The 24,355-nt window shown below is 38.2% G+C and overlaps 2 protein-coding genes across 4 annotated transcripts in view; one reads left to right on the top strand and one right to left on the bottom strand.

Moving 5' to 3' along the window:
* HMG20A (high mobility group 20A) overlaps positions 1–3,920 on the bottom strand; it is an 89,960-nt gene extending 86,040 nt beyond the window's left edge. For both annotated transcript variants that reach the window (XM_037046967.1, XM_037046966.1), the window contains exon 1: positions 3,400–3,920. The gene's annotated coding sequence lies outside the window, so the exon portion shown is untranslated. The remainder of the gene's footprint in view (positions 1–3,399) is intronic.
* Positions 3,921–4,045: 125 nt separating this feature from the next.
* The window catches only part of PEAK1 (pseudopodium enriched atypical kinase 1), a 206,666-nt gene continuing 186,356 nt past the window's right edge, over positions 4,046–24,355 (top strand). For both annotated transcript variants that reach the window (XM_037046965.1, XM_037046964.1), the window contains exon 1: positions 4,046–4,289. The gene's annotated coding sequence lies outside the window, so the exon portion shown is untranslated. The remainder of the gene's footprint in view (positions 4,290–24,355) is intronic.

Raw genomic sequence — 24,355 nt, 5'->3', positions numbered from 1 at the left:
ATCTGAACAAGATCACACTATAGATATTATGTAAGAATACCAAGGAAGCAAAATCGAGTTTTAATTTGGAAATTAGAGTAAACTTCAGAAGAATTTGGATATTTGTCTGTATTCACTGATGTATGCCAACTCCCTAGAACAGTAACTAGCACACAGAATGCAGTCAGTAAACTTCTGCTGAAGTAATGAAAAGTTATGTAAGGGGAAATATTCTCATTTGAATATTCTTGAAGGCCTTGAAATAGAGAAAAAGAAGCAGAGTAGTAAGTTTAAAAACAGTTCAAGTTGTTAGGATACTCTCTTTAACACCTGCCCTCGTGGCAAAAACTACTAAAACAACAAACAAAAAAGCAGTAATTGTAAAATATCAGCATGACTTTACAAAGGACAGTAGACAAAAGAATGAAAAGACACTTTTTTCCCTCCTTTTGGTTGTGCGAAGAGGTAAAGTATATTAAAGACACTTTTGCGTTATATATGGTATCTAGCACTCTATGATTAATCAAATTCCAATGAGATAGAATACAGAATTCTGACTGTTTTAATATTTCAAACAGCTGTGAGCAGTGTATCCAATGACTGCTTTTAGAAAAGAAAATGGCTATCCAATCTAAATACTCTATAAAACGGACAAGTTCTTTACTATAGATGGCAAATAATAGAATGAAATATCTCAAATTCATTTATTCATCTAGACTTAACAAGAGTACACTTACAAAAAAGCATTTTTCTAATTTTGATAACATGTTTCTATTATTGAGTTGGCCAAAAATTTCATTTAGTTTTTTCCCTGCCATGGCTCTAATAGTGCTTAACTTCACTTGAAACAATTGTGTTAGATTATATTATGACAGCTGTCACATCACCGCGCTTTTAAAAAAAAGTATCAAAATGGGTGATTTTTGTGCAGCCATTTTAACGCTTAAAGATGGAAGAAGATAGGCAACGTTTTGGCATATTGTGCTTCATCATTTCAAGAAGGGTAAAAACACAACTAAAATGCAAAGAAAGATTTGTGCATTGTATGGAGAAGGTGCTGTGACTGATCATATGTGTCAAAAGTGGTTTGGAAAGTTTCTTGGTCCCACTGACATTTTGGTCAGATCATTCTTTGCTGTGGGGCTGCCTGATGCATTGGAAAATGTATAGCAGCATCCTGGCCGCTACCCACTAGAAGCCAATAGCAGGAGACAGCTGACATACTCAAAATATCCAAATCAATAAAGTTATTGGTACAAATGAGAAATGTGTCTTTTATTTTATGGTGAAAACTAAATGGATTTTTTGGCCAACCCAGTGGACATACAACAAAAACTACAACAAAGAGTATTAAAAAAGGCCCTTTGGAAGATAGCAAGCCCCTCCCCAGAAATACTCTGTGATTAAAAGCAGGTTCCATGTACTTTCCTTCTATTTTTCAAAAGCTTTTCTCATTTTTTTATGGAAACAGTGATATATCTGCCACTTATCACAAATCATCTTTTCTCAGGTATGTGCTTTATATATTGCTTTCTTCTGATCAGACAGTTCTTCAAGATGCTAAAATCTTTCAGGTTAAAGATTTTTATTTCTTTTATACTGCATTTCTTCCATGGAATAGCATAGAAACCAATTAAAAAAAAAACTCTTCTGCTTTCCAAAGATAATTTCCAAAAGGAAATTATCATAGTTCCTTTGGGAACTTTATCTGAGATAATACCAATATATCTCAATCAGTATTTTATATCATTTTCATTTAGCACCACAATCTTTTTACTTCAATAATTCCTAATACTATAGTTTAATTTGTCAGAATGATTGTACATATTTTCTTCTCTACTACAATAATAGAGAAGAAAGTGAGCGCATTTTCTCTAATTATGTGATACTTGCTTAAGGTGGCCTCTGTATTCCTAATCTTATAATAATAACAGACATTATTTTGTCTTGCCTTTTCAACTACTGCAGAAATTTTGTAGTGTTTAAAAAAAATTCATTGATTTTATTGTCTGAGATATTTTGTCTTCAGAATGTTAAAACATATATTTTTCCCTTTACTGTAACATTCAGTTTAAAGCATATTTTCTAATAAACTCTAAACCAAACACCTTTTTAGAGGAACTAGAATTAAAATAATTGCAAAATCTGAGGATAGGTTAGGTAACAATCCAAAGGAAAAAATACACAGGTTTTATCCTTTTAAAAATCCTTTGAAAGACATTACAGTTCACTTGATATTCCAAAATTACTGAAGTTGTTTAGATTTCCTCAACTCTAAATTGCTTGATTCCTTCTGTATACACTCACCCACCCAAGATTTGTGTTACTTAAAAACAGAAGCTAAGGAATCAAAATTGTGGAGTGTTTATTATCACGATACATATAGTTTCTTTATAAAACACTGAGAATACAGGAAAGATATAAAGTTCTTATTCATCTTTTGTCCTTTGTAAGCCAATCCCTGCCCCCTTTAAAATCTGAGCTGAATCTCTTGATCCTTGCACCATGATTTAAAACCGCAAAGATCGATACCATTTTTAAATCTCTTAATCTAATTAAATTACAAAGAGGAAAACGTAGTAAAGTCTAACTTTTGTAAATGCTACATGTTATCTGTAAGAAGTTTTAAGGCTAAGGAAGCTTGTTCTCAGGCACAGGGCAGAACCTGCAGCCTAAAATCAACAGGTCTAAGAATGTAAGATAACCAATCATATTAGTTGAGGTAACATGCATGTGGGTACTTTCATATAGTACTTTCATTCTGGTAAGCTGAATATGCCTCGTAATTTATGTAAAATATCGAGTACTGTAACAAAATCTTGGCGACGGTTTCTGTAGCACGTCAAGGCAAACATACAGCACCTTGCTCGGTGAGCGCTGGACAGTGTAAGGACAGAGATGGGCAATTATAAATCACACAAGAAAGTGTGTCATTTTGCAGAGGTGAGTAGAGGATTTTAACATGGGGTTTAGAATTCTTGGAAGAGCGCATTAAGAAAATTTTGTGGAGAATATATTCCATAATGCACGTTGAAAACAAACCTCACATAAATTCTGACTGGAGGGTGGACATTATTAGCAGTATTGATTAGTGTAATCACCAAACTTCTCACATTAAACACAATCTCCAATCTTTAAAACATGGACTGTGTAAATGGCAGCAATCATTCATTTTTCAAGCCCTAGCCGAAACAGGAAGTGGGTCGAACACCCTGAACCATTACACTAGCCCCACAGGAAGTGAGTTTTGTACCCCCCGCTGCTCGAAGACAGCCTCCGTCCCTTCCCCTCCCCCAGCCGGAAGTGAGGTGCCTCCATTCAGTCGGCCTCAAACCGATACAAACCAATTAACAACATAATTAAAAGAGGCAGAAGGGCACTTCAATTGTAGCCACCCCCAAGCTCGCCTTGCTTACTGACCTGCTAACGACAGCGGCAGGCAGGGGCCCGGGGCTAAAGAAGGTTCCCTGGAAAGAGGACAATTCTCTGAGCCCCGCTCGATCACATTCACTCTCCTTCAGCGTCTCACAGCTTGAGAAAAATTCCTCCGCAGTACTTTATTTTTTATGTCCTTTCTTCCCGTTTACCTAGTCGCTTAACTACCTTCTCGTAGGCCACTTCTATTATCGTACTAACGCCTAAAGTTCTTTCGGTGAGAAGAAAAATGAAGTATTATGTCCAATACTTTAAGAAACACGAAGGGATTATTTGTTCTTGTGCGGAGATGGCCTACGTGATTATGCAAGAGAGGAGCTCTTTCGCGGAGGTTTCTGGGAGATGTAGTGTTTTTAATCGCTAAGGCCCGTAAGAAGTATTGGGGCTTAAATTGGCGATTACAGTATACTGGCGTCTTTCAATACACAAGTTCTGTATTCGACAGCAGCCTGGCCGAGGGGATCGGACAACAATTAGGCCAAAGCCTCATTTCCCTTTTCTTCAAGACCTTATTTGAACCGAAATTCCCCTTCATGCCATTCCGGTTATCTCGCCCTCCCGAGCCAATTGGGAGGAATGCGAGAGGAGGGGCAAATGACTTCTTCCGCGGGACTGTAGTGAGATAGGGCCCGTGCGCGCGCTCTTCCAGGAGCTCGCGGGCGGGAGCGCGCGCGAATGGGCGTTGCGCGGGGCTGTAGGGAGGCTGGCCGGCTCCTGGTGTCTGTGTGTGGCCGGGAGCGCGCGGTGTACTCGGCGGGGACGAGTAGTTAGTTACTTCTGAGTGTCATTTGCTCGGCTGCTGTGGCCTCCGTGATCGGGAAGGGGACTGGACGGTCGGCGATGGTGGTCACCGCGGCAGCATGTGCGCGCCTCAGGTAACCGTGGTAGGGCTACCCGCGTCCCCTTCATTCCCTTCTCCCGCGGCGGCTTGTGGGACTAGGGTCGCCCCGGGGTGAGGGCGCTGAGTCGGGGGAATCCGTGCGGGGTGTCGCGCTGTCTGGGCGCGCTGCCGCGGGGGCTCGGGCAAGTGCGGGCACTCTGACTCCGAGGCCCGCCAGCACCCCGCGCCCCCTCCCACTCCCTGTGGTGCCGACTTCCTCCTCCTTAGGAGGCGGCCGCGGCCCCGGTAGCTCGGCGCCCCCAAGAGGAGGGAAAGTTGGGACATGGCGCCGAGGTACGACCCCGGGTGCGGCAGGGAGGAAAGTGAAGGCTGGAGGAGTTGGATGCGGGGAGGCTGGGGTAGTAGGAATGACCTCTCTCACTCCTGTACGTCTACTCGGACATTCTGGCCCAAACCAGGGAGCACCGACGAAACCCCGTAGGGGTTTCTTTGCTTGTTCACTTGTGGCTGCGGCTTGTGAGACTCCTAAGATGCGGGTTAGCACGGTTTTGAGTGGTTCGGTTGGTCAGTTTGTTTCTCCTCTGCCCTTTGACTTACCGGTTCTTGCAATTTTTAACTCCCGCACCGAGGACTTGCGGTATGAACCCCCTCCTGAACCCCCTCCGGTACCCCCTCCCCGACGCCAGGAGCACCCGTCTGAGAGCTTGATTTTTTATTTCGTGATTTGACGACGTTAAAGACTGCCAAGAGCAACAGGAAAGAGGAGCCCTCCTATCTTTACATGTTACTTTCTTGCAATCCGTTATTTTTAACATCCAAGGGTAGGAATTTGAGAGCTGTGGAATGGACTTATCAGAAGGCTGGCGTTGAGTTGAAGGAAAATTAGATTTCATCTCTATTGACCTTGCTATAGAAAACCCAATTCATTTTACTTCTGCAACTGTTAAATGTGGTGAGAGTATACGTTGAATTAAATCTTTGGTGACTTACATAAAATGCTGTCTTTTAAGTTATTGGATGATGTATATCAATACCCTTTTACCTAAATGGGGATTGCCTTGAGGATTCTGTTTGGGGCTGTTTGGATTCAGATTCTGTTTGGATTCTCCTGATTTTTGTTTAGCCACAAAGTCTTTTCCTGATAAATGAAATGTCGGAGAACCCACCGTATATTGCTCTCTGCGGTCTGGTAGTGAAAAACGTGAGTTCTCCACTGGGTGAAACTTTTCTAAGAGCAATCTTGGGTATCCTGTAATCTCTTAGCGTTTCTAGGTAGCCCAATTCACTGACTACCTTAATTACTTTGTGAAGTACCTGGCACTTCCCTGGTTACTCGTTTAGTAACTACAATGGCAGGTAAGGTACATATTCTTGGCTTCAGATATGGAGCTGTAGCCTTAGCCCAGAAATTAACAGTTAACAATGGAAGCAGGATTCATATAGTGCCATTACTGGTCAGTTTTGGCTATGACCAATGCATAAGCTATGTGAAAAAAAAAAAAAAGTCTTTCCATAGCCGAGGGGAAGAGGAGGAAATATTTTGTCATATCTTTATTTTGGAAACTAACATGACTGTATTAGATGGGAAAAAAGATTATTTTCTTCAAGGCTTTTTGATATTTGGTTTTCCTCTCCATCCCCTACCCCTTGTTTTAAGGATTGACATTTATATTTGGCTGGGTTCCAGAATGGGAAGAAAAGTGTTTTGGTGAAAGGAAAAGTTAAGATCACTTCAACCTGTTATGATACTATGACTGTTCATTTTATCCAGTGATAGTACGGAGAAACTTCCTTGATAATTTTTTCTTTTTTAATATATTTTATTGATTATGCCATTACAGTTGTCCCATTCCCTCCCTTCATTCCCCTCCACCCTGCACACCCCCTCTCCCACCATTTCCCCACTTTAGTTTATGTCCATGTGTCACAAGTTCTTTAGATTCTATATTTTCCATACTATTCTTGCCCTCCCCACTGTCTTATTTTCTATCTACCGTCTATGCTACTTATTCTCTGTGCCTTCTCCCTGCTTCTCCTCCTCCCACTCTCTGTTGCTAACCCTCCATGTGATCTCCCATTTCTATGGTTCTGCTCCCGATCTAGCTATCCTCTTAGTTTGCTTTTGTTTTAGGTGTGGTTGTTAATAACTGTGAGTTTGCTGTCCTTTCACTGTTCATGTTTTTTATCTTTTTTCTTAGATAAGTTCCTTTAACATTTCATATAATAAGGGCTTGGTGATGATGAACTCCTTGAATTTGATCTTATCTGAGAAGCACTTTATCTGTCCTTCCATTCTAAATGAAAGCTTTGCTGGATAAAGCAATCTTGGATGTATGTAGGTCTTTGGATTTCATGACTTGGAAGACTTCTTTCCAGCCCCTTCTTGCCTGTAAAGTCTCTTTTGAGAAATCTGCTGACAGTCTGATGGGAACTCCTTTGTAGGTGACTGTCCCCTTATCTCTTGCTGTTTCTAGGATTCTATGCTTCATTTTAATCTTGGCTAATGTAATTATTATGTGTCTTTGTGTGTTCCTTCTTGGGTCCAACTTCTTTGGGACTCTCTGAGCTTCCTGGATTTCCTGGAAGTCTATTTCCTTTGCCACACTGGGGAAGTTCTCCTTTATTATTTGTTCAAATAAGTTTTCCATTTGTGGCTGTTTCTCTTCCCCTTCTGATACCCCTATAATTCGGATGTTGAAATGTTTAAAGATGTCCTGGAGGTTCCTAAGCCTCTCCTCATTTTTTTGAATTCTTGTTTCTTCATTCTTTTCTGTTTGGTCATTTTTTTCTTCCTTGTGGTCCACTCCCTTGATTTGAGTCCCAGTTTCCTTTCCATTACTATTGGTTTCCTGTGCATTTCCCTTCATTTTAATTACTTTAGCCTTCATTTGTTCCTGTAATTTGTGACTAAATTCAGCCAGTTCTGTGAGCATCCTGATCACCAGAGTTTTGAACTGTGTATCTAATAGGTTAGCTGTCTCTTGGTCACTTAGAAATATTGGCTCTGGGGCTTTGAGCTGTTCTTCTTGAGCCATAATGTTTTGGTCTGTTTGTACCTGTTACATATGAGGGGCGGAGCCTTAAGTGTTCACCAGGGTCAGGTGACCCAGTGCGCTGGGTTGTGATGCTGTATATGGGGGTGGGGCCAGAGAGGGGCAATGGCCTTTGTTCCTCAATCTCTCGGATTTCAGGCTCCTCTGCTGCTTCCTGCAAGCAAACCTGGCCCCCCTGGTGTGTGGGCCTGTACCTCCAGGACCCTGTGGGTCTCTCCAGCAAACTCTCTGTGAGCCTGGGAGCTTCTCCCGGCACTTCAACCCCGAAAGTTTTTCCAATTGTTGCTTTTAGGCTTTATTTCCCAGTGTTGGCGCCCTGGGTTGTGCAGTCTGTCTCACTGCTCATTTTTTCACCTGGTTTATAAGTGAGAATGTGTGGCCTCAGTCAGCCAGCTGCCTTGAGCCCCCATTGGGTCCACCCATTGCCACCCCATGCCTGGGATCCGCCAACCACTGCCTGCGTCCCTAGGTCGGTCTGGCCACTTTTTCCTGTGTGACCCCAGTCCACTAGCCGCTGACTCTGCCCTTCTTAGTGGTCTGGCTGAATGGTTCATTGTGTTCAACTTCCATACAGTTCCATTTTCTGTTTTGGTTGGGTTTTTGTTACTAAAGCTTTGTTGTCTTTAAACTTGGTTGCGCGAGGAGGCACAGTGTTTCCACTTATGCCTTCATCTTGGTCAGAAGTCCGATAATTTTTGTTTCTCATTAACATTCTGTTAGAATTCCTTGTTAGGAGTCTATTCTGAAGAGGACCATAAAGAAATAATACCGCTTCATAACTCCTGACAATAAGATTAAAAAATTATTCCTGGAATGTTTTATATAAACTTTATCTTTGTACATTATAGATATGTAAATATTTAAATTTGAGAGCTTAAAAACTTTTCTTTGCTTATTTGCATACATAGCTTTTAATATCTAGCAGTGCCAACCACATTTGCCAAATAAGCATCAGTCATAAATTCATGCTCTGGCACATTTCATATATAATTCTCCTAAATTGCTCCATGGTGAAGCATCATGATATTAGCATTTTTTTCACTAGAGACATTTGTTGTTGTTTTTAACTGTAATGATGTGCTGTTTAAGTGAAACAGGTGCTGGGCTCTAGCTGTTTATATCGAAACCTGCCAAATCATACTATTGTTGGTTGGGTTGAGTAATTTAGGAACCAAAATGGAGCCTGTGGCATGCCAAATGTGAGTTCATGGTTTCTTATCACTAGTGCAAATCCCTGTTTTCATTGTAAGAGACATGTATGTGATGAGCTTTATTTTCTCATTGCTGTTTTCTACTATAATTCCTACTCTTCCCTCCACCCCAGTCCTTTCATTACTAGAGAGCTCCTGAGAAAGTCTGGGCTCTTCCATTGGTGGCTTGTTTTCCTTGGAAAATTTCTAGTAACTTTAGGGCCAGCAATAGGTAGTTCACATTTGTTTGAAAAGTATTTTTTGAGTGCCTTTTGAGTGGTAGACATGGTGGTAAGCCCTGAGTATAAATAGAATGGTATCTGTTTATGCAAGGAGCAGTAGTTCAGGAGAAGATAGCTGATAACCAACAATTACAACGTGGTGTGTTGTGTAACAGGGATAAGCAGAAACTTATGGATGGAAGCAGAGAGGAGGAGGGGTTTTTACCAAATACCAGGACTTGGGGTCTTGGGGTCAGCGGCTGTCTTGAAATACATTTTACTGGGTTACCTGTGTTAATCTTCAAAAATAGGTAGGAGTTATTTAGATTTAGAAAAAAGGAAAGGACATTTTTGAGCAGTACTGTCCTGTAAAAATGAGTCAAATGTAGTCATATGTATGTATTTTAAATTTTTTAAATTTCACCACATTAAAAAGGAAAAAGTGAAATTAATCTTAATAATATATTTTATTTAATCTGATATATTCAAAATATTATCATTTCAACATATAATCAATACAAGAAAGTATTATTGAAGTATTTGATATTTGCTTTTTAATCCTAAGTCCTTAGAATCTAGTATGCATTTACATTTACACCCCGTCTCAGTTTGGACTAGTAACATTCAAGTACTACGTGCTCAGTGGCTATACTGAGCATAATTTTAGAATAGGGGCTGAAGAAGTATTAAGAAACCAGTTCATTGATGCCTTATGAACTGATCTAAGGAGCTTTAACTTTATCTTGAAGGCTGTGAAACTTAGTGGGGAAAAATTATGCTGCGGTAGAATCGTATTTGTGTTCTAGACTTACTGTATTGGCTGTGAAGCGAATGCTGGATTAGAGAAGGGCAAAACTGGAAGCAAGACTGGTGAAGCCATTCATGGTGAGAAATGATGAGGGATATGGAAGAAGGCATAGATGTATAAGAGATTTAGGAGGTATTATCACCTGGACCGAGTAAATAACCAGATTATGAAGTTGAATAAGATTGAAGATTTAGGATGATTTCCACGTTTCTGTTGTGAGCTACTGAATGGGGCAAGCAACTGAAGAGGAGCCATCCATTTGAACTAGGTAGACGAAAGATGAAAAAAGGAACTATGAGAGATTTGGCACAGAAATGGGGAGAATATTTCAAGGACTAGGAGTGGTCAACATTGTATCCTGCCATGAAAAGGCCAAGTGAGATGAAGACTGAATAAAGTTGCTGAGACTTGATTAATGTATCATTTGAAAGGGTTGAAGAATGACTAACAAGCCAAAAGTGTAGCTAATTGAGAGGGATTCAGTTTTAAACAAAAGACTGAAGAGAGAGTATAGGTGGAGGGAGGGAGATGAAGGAAATTTAGAGAACTTTACTCTTTTCTCTCCTTTTTAAATTAAGAGAGTTTGGGGCATGTTTATGTGGGAGTGGAAAGAACCATTGGAGGGGAGAAATTGAACATGTAGAGAGGGAGAGGGGAAAAGAGGTGATTGAAGGAACTAAGGATTTGGAGGCAATAGGACCAGATGGGATCCAATGCATTGGTTGGGATATTGGCCTTGGGTAAGAAGTAGTTTTTCTTTTTCAGTGAGCAGAAAGGAAAGAGGTGAAGTTGGAGGCAGGGTAAATAAGTTTGTAACTGACAGTAGCAGGAAGGAGAAAAGGTTGATGACATGTCTTCTCTCAGTTTTGAGTATCTGGTAAGAGTAAAGGGGAGCATAGTTGAATAGGGAGTCTTAACTATGAGTTTATAATAGCTTTCAAGGAAATGGGGTGGGGGAGAGGCATGGGTGCAGACACACAGACACATGACTAGGAAAATTAAGGATTGTTAGGCAGTACTGAGGATGCATTTGAAATTCTACACCTTGGATTTGTAATAGTACCAATTTGTGTGGTTTGATTTTCCTCCAGCAGCAATTATCCTGGGTATAATTGAAGAAATTCACAGGAATTCATAACATAGGTACTTGATTATCAGATGAACAGCTGGGGTTCAAACACTAGTGCTTCAGTTGCAGGGCCCAGGCTGTTATCCACTGCTTTGCAGATGCCTGCTTGGTACAGGTATCTGAAACCAACAGTTAGTTAAGGAAATTAATGATATTCAAGATTGTGCCTGATATGAAGAATTGTGGAGTCCAGCTTGAATCAGGAGTAGCAAGCCTGGCAAATGTGATTCAGTTGGAAGAAAATGAAGGGCATCAAAGGCTAGAGGTTAGTGTGAAGCTGAAGAGCCTGCTTGTGAGGAGGGAGCAATGATATTACCTTTTATTTATGGAGTACTAACTGTATGTATGCTAGATACTTTACTACCTTATTTCTAAAAGGTTATTAACCTTATAGTCTTTCCTTTGTCATTCTCCTTCAAATGAAGAGACTTTGGATTAGAGCGGTTAAATAACATGTCTAGAGACAAACACTACCAAGCAATGGAGCCAGGATCCAAAACCCATTGTTCTCCAAATCCGTTTTTTCTTAAGGAGATAGAAAATGTATTGGGTTAGCCAAAAAATCCACTTAGTTTTTACCATAAAATAAAAGACACATTTTCCACTTTCACCAATAACTTTATTGATTTGGATATTTTGAGTATGTTGGCTGTATCCCATATCGTATAATGTTGATTGTTCTTAATTAATGTCTCGATGTGATCACTATTAACTTCAACTGGTCTACCCAACTGTGAAGCATTGTCCAGCGAGAAAAATTCAGCACATAACTTCACAAACTACTTCCAACATGTTCAATCAGTCACACATCTTCTTCATACACTGCACAAATCTTTTTTAGCGTTTCAGTTGTGTTTTCACCTTTCTTGAAGTAATAAAGCATAATATGCCAAAAATGTGTATCTTCTTCTATCTTCAATATTGAAATGGCTAATAAAAATTCACCAGTTTTGTAATTTTTTAAATGCATGCTGGTATGACAACTGTCACAATACAATGTAACAATTGTTTTGTATAAAGTTCAAGACAATGAAATGTTTACTAGGGTCATCTTATGGAAAAAAACAATTTGGCCAACCCAATAATATAAATACTGATACTAACAATGTCAAGAGGTGGCATAATTTGGGATTTCTCTGATAAAAGATTTCTTTTCCCTGTTTTGGGAGCAAGTTCTAAGTGAAGTAAATGGTCCAAGCTTATATATTTCTATTCTTTCATTTCTCTTTTTAGGTACTTGCAGGTAGGCACTGTTAAGTTATTCTGGGTCATAAACAGTGCCATCAGCCCATATTGCTTTTAATTTTAAGTTAGCAGGAGTTTTTTTCCTGGTGTTCTCGAATTGTAGTTGAAAAGATTCTAGTATTCATGCCATTCAGAATAAATAATACCCCTTTTGCTTACATTTTTTTCATCCTGAATTTAGGATGGTGCCAGCACCCTTTCCTCTTGTATTTGGAGCTGACCTTTATTGGTCCATATAGACCCATTTTTCTGTGCCACTAGAATGTAAACTTCATGGATGTAGGATCTCTTGTTCTCAGGGGGATTCCAGCATTTAGATAGAATACTGCCTGGTGTATAGCAGACTAACAGTAAATATACTTAAGTGGACGACATGTGAACAACCCTACCCAGAAGACTGAGTGAATCTTTAATGCATAGATCTTGTTTCAGAGCACGGGGTTGTGCTCCTATTCTTTGTGTAATGATTTGTTGAGTCTATGTAGACCAGCAATAGCACTGTGGGGCTGGGCTTTCTCATAGCTAGTGTCTTTTGCTAGGATTACTGAGATGATTCCTACTGCTCATCTTACCCAAGGATGAGGAGAGAGTCTCTAAATGAAGTTTTTTTCTGGGTCTGTAGGGCTGGGATCTGAGGTCCCTGTGACACTAAATTAAAATCTCAGTGGAAGAGTGAATCCTCACAGTTTTAGGGAGCCTTTTGGGTGTGTCCTGCAAAGGCAAGAGTTTTTTTTAATCGTTTTGGTTGTGGCATCATGCAGAGAGTTCCTGGAATTCCCCAGGACACCTGTCTATTAGGTTATGCTCCAGGGAAGCTGAGAGGCAGTGTACTGTTGTTTAAAAGCTGGGAATCTGCAAGCAGACCTCCTTGTTGAAATCTTGGTACTGTCATTTTCCTCGTATGTGATCTGCAGAAAATTACTTTGTGTCTTACTTCATCTATATAATGGGAATAAAATAATACCTAATTCACAGTGTCATTTGAGGATTAACATAGGCAGAGAGGGCTTAGAACATGTCTGTTCTCAGACATGGTACCAGCCTTCAATAAATACTAGTATTATTTGATACAAAAAATTCATACTACTTTTACCCACTTTCATTCTAATGTGTTTTCCTGAGAAGGGTGAGAGGCATAGAGGTATAGCTGATATTCTGAGGCTTTTCACCTAGGCCTGTACAGGAGGTGTGTAGTGTGTGGAGTCTGTGGAGGTCCGTGGAGGTGTCTTGAGCATATGATGGCACCATATTATCAGCTTGTAATGCCCTCATCCATCATCATGTGTCAGGTAGAAAACAGGTGGAGAACCTTTGATCTGGAGAGCTCTAATTATCTCCACAGCAGGCCATGCTTAGTTTGATAGAGTCATGATATTTACTATTTGAAAGTTACAGAATTGCTGTGGAATGTAACCCTTTCTTCTTCTGCCTCCTTCCTGCTTTTGCTTACACAGTTGAGTGAATATCATGCTTTGCTTTTCACCCAGGTAATCAAATAGCTCTGATTGCTAAAATAATCCGGTAATTTATTGTTGGCACATAGTTACTGATGTGCTATAAGTTGTTAATGAAATTTTCATTGTTACCTGGGTTTGAATCTCAGTTCTGCCAAGCTTAAATTTTTTAAAAATTTGTCAAATGGGATAAAAATATCTATCTCATTGGATTATTTTAAGGATTAATAATTACTACAAAACACTAAGCATATTGCTTGGCATGTAGTAAATCTCAAATATTAGTTGTAAGGTTAATATATTTGTCATTGCTATCATCATGGTCATTACTCCATGTTTCAAGTCAGCAATGAAATATATACTTGGACTGATGATTTCTGAAGGAACTGGAAGACTAAATGAAATGTAGCAGCTCTCTGCTTGACATGTACTATAAACATCCTTTTACAATGAAGATTTTACTACCTTCAAGGGTGTAAAGGATGCTGGAATATGGTAAACCTTGAGAGTTGGCTCTCCTGGTCCTGTAGTCCAGCTTTTTTGCCCAAATGTTGTAGCCCATATATCTGTTACACACCCCACTTGATGGCCTCTGTAGAATTGCAGTAATGCAATTTGTATTCTGTCCTTGAATTGAGGCCAGAATTAGGAAGTACATTCAGTGCTTTTGTAGCTAAGTTTTGTAATGGCCTATTGTAATCCAGCAGCCTGAGGTCTGGCTGCTTGTCTTTGTGTATAAGCATAACACGAAGATTTGTGGGGAAGAAAAGAGGTTTTCATTAACAGGGTATCCAATTTGAGGGGGCTGGGAGAATTCCTGCTCTGAGCCAACCTCTCTCACAATGCACAGAAAACCAGCCAGCCCCTGGACCAGGAAAGAGGCTCAAGTCTGGCAACTTCAATTTACCTATGATCCAGTTGCAAATACTTAACACATGCTAAATATATTCACTTGCTAACACTCATTTCCACAAGATAAACTGGCTTTACCTCCCTTCCCCATCAACTGACTCTTGTCTGATTTCTGAGTTTGTCAGGGAGGTCCTTATCCACGATTGCCCAGATGTCAAAATGCTGTCACTTTTGACTCATTGACTTTATCTGTAAGTCTTCCTTTGGAATGTATAGTTTGTCACTTTTTCTTTATCACTGCTAGATAATCGAACTTTTTCCCTTTTATCACAATATAGGAAAAGAGAATCATTTTCATTTTTGAGAATTCCTATAAGGCTTTTCAAGTAATTTTTTTCTTTTCTTTTGATTTTAGTTACTTAGTTTTGCTGCTAGGGTATGTCAGTGAAGATTTAGCTCCATGTTCAACTATTAAGTTTCAGTTTCCCTAAAAGAGAAGGTAATGTGCATTAGTTAGGGTTGGCCTAAGAGGAGTTGAAAACATCAGCTGTTAACAGGTAATAAAATCATTTTCCTCATTTTGAATTTGAACAACAAATTCATCTGTTTTGTCTTTCAACAAACATTAAGATATTTTTGAAGACACACATTTGCAGCCTAGTATGAGTGAACTTCTACTTTATAATACAAAGCTTCTATCTTTCATTTGGAATTTTAGGAGCAAGCTAATTATATTTACATTTGGGCAATGTACATCCAATCATCTGAGAGGATGGTAAAGTATATGATAATTATTTTTAAAGTGTGTTGATATTTTTAATAAAGGAAGAATGAATTTTGTAATTTATTAATTTTAGGGGGCAAATGTGTTTTTGTGGGAAAGATCAGAAATGTAATCAGGCTTTAGTGGCAGTTTTCTTGGGGGGAATACTAAAAAGTGGGGAGATATTTCTGTTGGAAACTGAATTTATGTTGAGAACACAGGAACAGTTCAGAAGAGCATTAGGGATGTTACCTAATTTATGTCTTCATTTTGCCCAGTTCACTGTGTCTTATTCAGATAGATTGTTTAAAAATCTTTGGTAACAGACTCCTACCCATCTATAGATTTCCAATATATTTCTCCTGTGTAACAACCTATACATGTCTTTTTTTGAATTTAAAATTTTTTAGATTAAATTTCTTATGGTAACTTTGGTTTCAGGTGTGCAACTTTATAATACATCATCTGTATTGTGTGCTCGCTACCTGAAGTCTAGTTTTCTTCCATCTGCTTCCATATATTTGACCCCCTTTACCCAATCTGACTACCTCCAACCCTCTTTTCCTCTGGTAACTACAATACTGTTATCTGTATCTATGAGTTTGCTTTGTTAATTCATTTGTTGCTTTTTGTTTTGTATTTCATATAAGAGTGATATCATATGTTGTTGTCCTCTTCTGTCTAACTTATTTCACTTACCATGATACCCTCAAGATCCATGTTGTTGCAAATGGCAATATTTCATCATTTTTATGGTTAAGTAATATTACATAGTATACAAGTACCACATCTTTTTATCCAGTCATTGATTGAAGGACATAGGTTGTTTCCATGTCTTGGTTATTCTAAGTAATACTGCAATGAACATAAGGGTACGTATATAATTACAAATACTTGTTTTCAAATATTTTTGGGTAGATATCCAGAAGAAGGGTTGCTGGGTGATATGGTAACTGTATTCCTAGTTTTTTTCAGAACCTCCACACCGTTTACCATAGTGGCTGCTCCAATTTGACATCCTGTTAACAGTGCACAAGAGTTCCCTTTTCTCCACATCCTCAACAATACTTGTTATTTTTTGTCCTATTGATAATAGCCATTCTAACAGGTGTGAGGTGGTATCTCACTGTGGCATTGATTTTCATTTCTCGTATATTTAGTGAAGTTGAGCATCTTTTCATATATCTGTTGGTCATCTGTATGTTTTCTTTTAAAAGTATGTATTGAGGTCCTCTGCCAATTTTCATTGGATTATCTTTTGTTGGGTTGAGTTGTATGAGTTCTTTATGTATTTGGGGTATTAGCCCCTTATTGGATGTATTGTTTGCAAATATCTTTTCCCATTTGGTTGGTTGCCTCTTTGTTTTATTGATGGTTTATTTTGCTGTGCAGAAGCTTTTTGTTTGATGTAATCCCATTTATTTTTGTTTTTACTTCCCTTCCCTTTCGGGCAAAGTTCACAAAACCCTTCTGAGACCAAGGTTCATAAGTTTGGTACAGATGTTTTCTTCTGTGTATTGTTTGTTTGTTTCAGGTCTTATTTTCAAGTCTTGAATTTATTTTGAGTTAATTTTGTATGTGATGTCAGAAAGTTTTATTTTTTATTTTTTTTATTTTTTTAAATTTCAGGCCAACTAAGGACCAATTTTTTTTTATTTTTTATTTATCTTTGGAGGGGAAGGAGAGAGGGAGAGAGACATCAATGTATGGTTGCCTTTTGTGCGTCCCCTGCTGGGAGTTGGCCTGCAGGGAACTGGCCTGCAACCCAGGCATGTGCCCTGACTGGGAATTGAACCGCGATCCTCTGATTCGCAGGCCTGTGCTCAATCCACTGAGCTACGCCAGCCAGGGCTAGAAAGTTTTATTTTTTTGCATGTGGCTTTACAGTTTCCTCAACACCATTGGCTTTTATTTCTCCATTGTATGTTTTTGACTTTTTATTGAAAATTATTAGCTCATGTATATGGGGTTTTATTTCTGGGGTTCTCAGTTCTGTTCCATTGCTCTGTGTAGCTGTTTTTCCATCAAAGTAGTACTGTTTGATTATTGTAGACTTTATAGTATAGTTTGAGTCAGGGAGTGTGATACCTCTGGCTTCTTTTTTTCCCCCTCAGGATAGCTTTGACTATTTGGGGGTCTTTTGTGATGCCAAACAAATTTGAGCATTTTTTTGTTCTTTTTTCTGTGAAAAACACCATAGGGATATTACTGTATATTGCTTTAGGTAATGTGGCCATTTTAACAATGTTAATTCTACCAAAACATGAACAAAGAATATCTTTCCATTTCTTGGTATCTTCTTCAGTTTCTTGTGGTTTTCACTGTACAGGTCCTGTACTTCCTTTATGTTTATTTCTAGGTGTTTTATCCTTTTTGTTGCCATTGTAAATGAGATTGTTTTCTTGATTTCTTTTTCTTATAATTCATTGTTAGTATATAGTAATACAATGGATTTGGTATATTGATTTCATATCCTGTAACTTCATTGTATTTGTTTATTATTTCTAATAGTCTTAGAGTCTTTATGGTTTTCTATATACAGAATTATGGTATCTGTAAATAGTGACAGTTACTTTTTTGTGTTTTTTAAAATATTATTTTTTGGTTACAGTCAACAAATAATATATTAGTTTCAGGTGTACAACATAGTGAATAAGCATTTATATACCTGTGAAATGATGACCCTAGTAGGTCTAGGTGCCCATCTGATAACATATATAGTAACTACAATGTCCTTAACTATATTCCCTATGTTTAAATACTGTACCTATTTTTATACTTGGCATTTTGTTGTTTTTAATCCCTTTACCTTTTTCACTCATCCTCCCAACTCTTCTCCCATCTGGCAACCATCTTTTTATTCTTTGTATCTGTGAGTTTCTTCATATTGTTTTTTAGATTCCATACATAAGTGAAATCATGGTATTTGTCTTTCTCTCTTATACATATTTCACTTAGCATAATGTCCTCTAGGTCTATCCATGTTGTCACAAATAGCAATATTTTATTCTTTTTTTAATGGCTGAGTAATATTCCATTGTATGTACTAATCTTCCTGATCCATTCATATATTGATGTATATTTAGGTTGCTCCCATATCCTGACTATTACAAATAATGCTGCAGTGATCGTAGGGATGCATATGTCTTTTCAAATTAGCATTTTGGATATATACCCAGAAGTGGAATCACTGGGTCGTAAAGCAGTTCTATTTTAAATTTTTGAGGACCCTCCACACTGTTTTCCATAGTGACTACAATAATTTGCAATTTCAGCAACAGTGCTTAACATTTCTCTTTTCCCCACGTGCTCACTAACACTTGTTTATTGTCTTTTTGATGATAGCAATTCTGACAGATGTGAGGTAGTATCTAATTGTGGATTTAGATTTGTATTTCCTCATGATTAATGATGTTGGGCATCTTTTCATGTCTGTTGGCCATTCGTATATCTATCTACTTTGGAGATATGTTTATCCACATCCTCTGCCTGTTTTTTAATTGGATTGTTTGATATTTGGTGTTAAATTGTATGAGTTCTTTTTAAATTTTGGATATTAATCTCTTATTGGCTGTGTTTTTCCCGTTTAGTAGATTGTCTTTTTATTCTGTTGACGGTTTCTTTCATTGTATGAAACCTTTTTAGTTTGATGTAATCACATTTGTTTTTCTTTTCTTTCCCTTGACTGAGGAGACATGTTTAATCCTTATTGTTAGGACCAATGCCAAAGAATAAACTGTATTTTTATTTCTTCCAGGTTGTCTGCAGTGTTGGCATATAATTATTTGTAGTATTTTCTTATAATCCTTTGCATTTCTGTGGTTTTGGTTGTCACTACTCTTTCATTTTTGATTTTATATATTTGGGCCCTTTCTTTTTCTTGATAGTCTGGCTAAAAGTTTAGCAATTTATTAATCTTTTCAAATTACCAGTTTTTTATTTCATTGCTGATATTTTTTTGGACTCTTTCTTTTTGCACTAATCTTTACTATTTCCTTCCTTCTACTTAATTTGGATTTTTTTGTTGTTGTTCTTTTTCTACAACTCTTAGGATTTAAGGTTAGATTGTTTATTTCAGATTTTCTTTTTTTTTTTTTTGCAGTTGGCCTGGATTGCTTTGAATCTCCCTTTTAGAACTGCTTTGCTTGTGTCCCATACATTTTGAATCCTTGTGTTTGCATTTTTATTTGCCTCAAGGTATCTTGATTTCTTCTTTGATCTCATTGTTAATTCCTTGATTGTTTAGTAGCATGTTATTTAGCCTCTATGTATTTGTGTGTTTTTCATATTTCTTATTGAAATGGATTTCTAGTTTCATATCATTGTGATCAGAAAAAATGCTTGATACGATTTTAGTGTTCTTAAATTTTATTGAGACTTATTTTGTGGTTTAACATGTTGGTCTATTTTGGAAATTTTTCCATGTGCACTGAAGTGAGTAAATATTGTTTTGGGGTGAAATGCTGTAAAAATATTAAGTCTATCTGCTCTAAATGTGTTATTCAAGGTCACCATTTCCTTATGTATTTTCTGTCTAAATGATGTCTCCATTGATATGTAATGGAGTGTTAAAGTCCCTTGGTTTAATTTTATTCTGTCATTTTCTTTCTTTATACTAAGTATTTTATTTGTATGCTGCTGCCAGCGTACTTAAAATAATCATTCTTTTGAAATAGAAATTCATGAAAATTCAAAGAGGTTGACATTAATGACTGACAAAAGCAGAAGTTTATATAATATGGTGCATGTTATAGAGATAAGCTTTTTTTGAGTGAATTAATATTTCTTTTTTTAAAAGATTTTATTTATTTATCTTTAAAGGGAAAGGGAAGGAGAGAGGAAGAGAAATATCAATATATGGTTGCCTCTCATGCATCCCCTGGGAACTGGGAACTGGGAACTGTGAACTGGCCTGCAACCCAAACATGTGCCCTGACTGGAAATTGAACCATGATCCTTTGGTTTCCAGGCCTGTGCTCAATCCAATGAGCTACACCACCCAGGGCAGGGATAAGCTTTTTGTACAGGCTTCAAATTTAGCTCTCCTCGAATGTTCACTGGTTCATGAAAACTGGTTTAAAATACCTTCAGAGATTCATTTCACTACAAAAAAAGAACGGATGTAGGGGGTCTGAAGAGATTGATATTTTAGTCAGCAGGAGGTCATGTTGAACGTTCTGCAGACAGAATTGTTTCACATCTACAGCTGCCTGGGAAACCTTCAGGCAGTTGAGCCAGTTGTTGAACCACTTTCTTTCAGACACTGGAGTAACTAGACATGGTACATGTGAGAGTCAGGCACATTTCTGTCATTCTGTTTCTTCATATGTGTTAGTATTTGCTTTATAAATTTAGAAGTTCCTAAGTTGTGCGTGTAGACATTTACAATAGTTATTTCCTGTTGTTAGGTTGATCACATTATCATTATGAAATACTCTTCTTTGTCTTATTGTTACAGGCTTTGTTTTAAGCCTGTTTTGCCTGATGTAAGTATTGCTACTATAACTTTAATTTTTTGTGTGTGAAATACATTTTTCCATCTCTTTAATTGCACTCTGTGTGTGTCTTTTGATGTGAAGTTGGGTCTCTTGTAGGCAGTATATCTGTGTGTCTTTTTTTAAAAAGATGTATTTAATAGCCACTCTGTCTTTTGATTAGCATGTTTATTCTATTTATATTTAAAGTAACTTGATAGCTATATAGATACTGTAATTTTATTCATTGCTTTCTTATAATTTTTGCAGTTCTTTGTTTCTTTTCTATTCGCTTACTCTTTTCTCCTGTATGTGGATCAGTTTAATAGTGTTATCTGTGGTATCTTTTTTTCTTTTGTAAATGTATAGATTTTTGGTATGTGGTCACCACCAGCTTCATGATTATAGCAGTCTATTTTAAGTGGTTGGTTGCTTAAGTTCAAACACATTCTAAAATTACTACAAGTTTTACTCACCCCCCCCCCATGTTTATGTTTTTCTCAATTTTTGCTTCTTTGGTATGTGTGTATTTGTATTTCCCTTGGTTTTTTGTTGTAATTTCACTTGATCTTGCTATTTTGGGTTTTTTTTTAGCCTTTTTGTAGTAGCTTTATATTTGGTTGAGCCACTGCTTTTATACAGTTTGCCTTTGTCAATGAGCACTTTTGTTCCTATAGTTGCAATTCAGACTTTTAATCTTTTCTATTTGCAGTCCTTTGAACATTTCTTGTTACAATGGTTCAGTGGTATTGAACTCTTTTAGCAGTTTTTGTCTGGGAAAATTTTTACCTCTCATTTGATTCTAAATAAAACCTTGCAGAGTAGAATAATCTTGGTTGTAAGTTTTTGACTTTCATTAGTTCGAATATTTTATGCAGTTCCTCCTTGCCTACAAAGTTTCTATTGGAAAATCATCTGATAGTTGTATTGGAGTTCCCTTGTATGTAGCTAGTTGCTTTTCTCTTTTAAGGGTCTCTCTTTCTCTTTAACTTTTGACATTTTAATTATGATGTGTCTTAGTGTGGGCCTCTTTGGTGTATGGTGTTTGGGAGTCTGCACATCCTGGACTTGTGTGTCCATTTCATTCACTAGGTTAGGGAAATTTTCAGTCATTATATCTGTGGTAGGTTTTCAACCCCTTGCTCTCTCTCTCCCTTTTCTGGTAACTTACGATGCAAACGTTGGTATCCTTGGTGTTGTCCCAGAGGTCCCTTAATCTATTCTCAGTTTTAATTTTTTTTAATAAAAATAATTTTTCTTAATTTTTAAAAAATTATTTATTTTTTTATCTTTAGAAGGGAAGGGAAGGAGAGAGGGAGAGAAATATCAATGTATGGTTGCCTCTCATGGGTCCCCTGCCGGAAACTGGCCTGCAACCCAAGCATGTGCCCTGACTGGGAATCGAACCGCAATCAATCCACTGATATTCTCAATTTTTAAAAGCACTTTTTTCCTTTTGCTGTTCTAATTGGATATATTCTACTACTTTGTCTTTCATTATTGATTCAATTCTCTGCTTCATCTAATCTGCTTTGATTTTATTTTTTGTGTATTCCTTACACCATTCTAGCATATTCTTCACTTACTGTATTCTTCATTTCTGACTGGTTCATTTTTATGGTTTCTGTATGATTATTGAGGATTTCACTGAGTTAATCTATTCTCCTAAGTTCATTGACTGTCCAATAACCAGTCTTTTAAATTTTGTCCTTGGTAATTGCTTGTCTTCATTTTGTATAGTTGTTTTTCTCAAGATACCTTGTTCTTTCATTTGGGACATGTTTGTCTCCTTATTTGGGCTGACTCTCTGTGTTTGGGTCTGCATATTAGGTTCATAGGTAGACTCTATGTCTCCTGGTCTTCACAGAGTGGCCTTATATAGACAATGTCCTGTGGCACCCAGTGGCATAATCTCTCTTGCCACCTGATCTTGGTGTTTCATGGTTGTTCCTTGTGTGGGTTGTGCACACCCTCCTGTAGTAGTTTGGCTGCAAGAGCTGACTAGAGCAGACAGGTCATTTTGTGAGATTGACCACATGGAGCAGGAGTCACTCTAGTGGGGCTCTGGTGCCAGCTGAGACTGCTTTTTGGGTATTTTGTTTTTGATTATATGATGCTTTGGTGTGGTCTGAAGCTGTCTACCAAGTTTGTTTTTAGGGTCTTTAGTTCAGTCAAAGTTAGCCGCTGCTGGTGCTGTCCTCGAAGTACTTGCGAGAGGCCTTGCTGTGAACTGAGGCGGTCTGCTCGTGTTAGGCCTGAGACCCTTTGGTGGGCACCATGATGTAAGCTGAGGCTAGCTGCCACTTGATCCAGCTTTGTGGCCTCTCAGTTGGAACTATGTTCCAGGCCTAGACTGGTAGTCTCTTACCCAGTTTGGGGACCACCTGATGGGAATTACAATGCAAGTAGAAACTGGTTGCCACTTGTTATGGGCTTGGGGCCGCTTAGCAAGAGCTACAACATACTCCTAGGCTGACCATGGTTGTTTGTAGTTTGTGGACCTTTGAGAGATTTAGAGGTAGTCTGTAGTAGGAGCTGAGGTAGGCTGCTGGAAGAGTCTCCAGCCAGCTGAGTGAGTTGAGCGAGGCAGTGTCTCTAGGAATCACTAGGGCAGGGCAAACTGTTGGTCAGTTTGTTGCAGAGTACAGATTGTAGAGAACTCACAAAGGAACAGTGCCACCTGCTTCCATCCCCAGAGAGAGTTTCACACACACCCCTGCCCTTCATCCTCTCCCTGAAGTTAGTCCATTTAGTTCCTTCCTGTGTGTCCCTGGAACTTTGGAGTTGCTGCTGTGCACTGGAGCTTAGTGCAAGTGAATTTGTAAGTGCATAAGTCTGTGCATTGGCCTTTTAAGAGCAGCATGTCTTAGCTTCACACGGCCCTTTGTTTTTCTTATATGCAATCTCTGTCAATTTTCCTAGTCACGTGTTCATGGAGATGCCTCTTTGGCACTGGTGACCTGGACTGTGGAGCCTGTTAAGGGGCTGTGGCTCTTCACTCCTCAAGGTAGACTAGAATTGCAGAAATATCCTTCCTGATTCTTAATTGCTACATTGTATGTGTGGGGCCTGTTCATTCTGTGTAACTCTATTACCAATCTCTGTGTGACTTCTATTTTATACCTGGAATTACAGGATTTCAGTTTATCTAGTCAGTCTTCAGATGGTTCTCAATGATGGTATTTCAATAATTCAGTTGTAGTTTTGATGTTTTCATGGGAAGAGGTGAGCAGACCTTACCACTCTGCCATGTTGACCAGAAGTTCTTAGTTTGCCCAGTTTTACTTCTTCCTTCCAGTTTGAATGCCTTTTGGCATTTCTTTCTCTTTTCCGATTGCTCTAGCTAAGACTTCCAGACTATGCTCAATAACAGTGGTGAGATTAGAATCCTTGTCTTGTTCCTGATCATATGGAAGAAGGTTTTTTTTATTAAAGTTTTTTTTTAAGATTTTTATTTATTTATCTTTAGAGAGAAAGGGAAGGAGAGGAGGAGAGAAACATCAATGTACGGTTGCCTCTCTTGAGTCCCATGCTGGGAACTGGCCTGCAACCCAGGCATGTGCCCTGACCTCGGAATCGAACCGAGATCATGTGGTTCACAGGCCCGCACTCAATCCACTGAGCTACACCAGCCAGGGCGGAAGAAGGTTTTAGTGAGATATTAGCTGAGGGTTTCTCATATATGGACTTACAATGTTGGGGTGCTTTTCTTCTTACCCTTTTTAGTAAGTGTTTAATAAAAAAATGGAGTTATATTTTGTCAGATGCTTTTTTTGCATCTATTAATATTATGATTTTTATCTTTTGTTAATATGGTGTAACACATCGCTTGATTTGTATATGTTGAGCCACTTTAGTGTTTTTTGAATGACCTGTACTTGATCATGATATATTATCCTTTTAATGTATTA

Source organism: Sturnira hondurensis, unplaced genomic scaffold (genome assembly GCF_014824575.4).
Source record: "Sturnira hondurensis isolate 20B ecotype Veracruz unplaced genomic scaffold, ASM1482457v3 Scaffold0005329, whole genome shotgun sequence".
NCBI classification, from domain to species: Eukaryota; Metazoa; Chordata; class Mammalia; order Chiroptera; family Phyllostomidae; genus Sturnira; species Sturnira hondurensis.
Note: the sequence above shows the minus strand (reverse complement) of the source record. Positions and strands in the feature narration are given on the sequence as shown.